This window comes from Sinocyclocheilus grahami, unplaced genomic scaffold (assembly GCF_001515645.1).
Source record: "Sinocyclocheilus grahami isolate Dianchi unplaced genomic scaffold, SAMN03320097.WGS_v1.1 scaffold7037.1, whole genome shotgun sequence".
Taxonomy (NCBI): Eukaryota; Metazoa; Chordata; class Actinopteri; order Cypriniformes; family Cyprinidae; genus Sinocyclocheilus; species Sinocyclocheilus grahami.
In genome coordinates, this window is record NW_015511231.1 from 4912 (window position 1) to 6307 (window position 1396).

The 1396-nt window shown below is 35.7% G+C and overlaps 1 pseudogene; it reads right to left on the bottom strand.

Moving 5' to 3' along the window:
- Positions 1-1396, bottom strand: part of LOC107577737 (whirlin pseudogene) — a 2597-nt pseudogene that overhangs the window by 596 nt on the left and 605 nt on the right.

The following is a 1396-nucleotide window of genomic DNA, read 5'->3' on the forward strand; positions in this document are numbered from 1 at the left end:
TTATTATTTTTTTTTTTTGGTAAGTATAAGAGACTAATGTTTCAAAAACATTAAAAAAATCTTACTGACCCTAACATTTTTAACAGTGGGGTTAAATTCTCATATATTCCTACATATTACATTACATTACATCACATTACATTATCACACAGCTGACCGCTGCATTCTCTGGTCAAAAATGTTTGTATAATGATCACTAAACTGTATAATTGAACATTGTGCCAGACAACCGCTTTCCAACATAGCTGTGCTTCATGTCTCTGTATTACTCTGCAAGCATTTTGCAGTCATATCAAGAACAGCTATTTATCAAATTATCAATTTGGTCAGTAACAATCACAGGTACAATACTTCCCTGTGCCAGTTCCGCCCTTGGCTTTGGATTGAGCTCGTACCCCAGACCACCAGCTTGATAATAAGCTTTTATATAAAATGCCACCTTGCATTTTTTCCCTGGCATGAGAGCAGAGCACCCGGCTCACCTCATCAGCTAACCTCCATTAACAAGAAGGTCCAGAGAACTGGCACAAGACACACCTGAGCTGCTTTATGATCCTGTTAGTGTGCTGTGCACACACTCACAAGTTCATACAGTATTCTCCAAACAGGCTGTGAAAGACCAGCAGTGTCTGGAATAATCCCATGAACACACTCCTTTCAATTTACAGGCCTCTAAGTGCGAACGGCCCGGGGGTTTGGAAAGATGCTGATATTCAGAATTAAATCATTAAAACTCATCTATTGAATAATCTGCTCTTAAAACAGTAAATTAAACTAAGCCTGGAAGCTTCACCTCAATCCTAATTAAATTACTGTGGCTGAACTGTACTGTACATTTTTAATTTATTAAAAAAGAACATTAAGTCGTACCACCAAGACATGACGTGCTGTTTTTAAGAACAAATTAACAAATCAGCATACTAATTGTTTTAGGTGAAATAGTAGTATTGCTTAATGTACAATAGAGGGTGTTAGAATTTTATACACTTTTAGAAATGTATGATTTTACAATATTAAAATATGTAGGCCTGTATTTTTACGGTACTGATATTTTTAGTGGTTTCACACTTCTTCCCTGCTGGATGTCTGAGACCATCAAAACTGTCAGTAAATTACATTGCCAAGAGCTAGTTAATCTAGTTGGAGACCTTGAATATTCTTTTTCTGCTCTGCTCAATTAAAGGAATAGTTCACCCAAAAATTCAAATTTGCTGGAAATGTATCCATCCTCAGGCCATCCAAGATGTAGATGAGTTTTTTTTCTGCATCGAAACAGATTTACAGAGTAGACGACTCGTATTTTTGGCCAAAAGTAATGATTTGAAGTTAAAAATGTCTTAATGATGAATTTATTTCTTACAAATATGCAGCTTTTCACTTCACAAGATGTTAATTG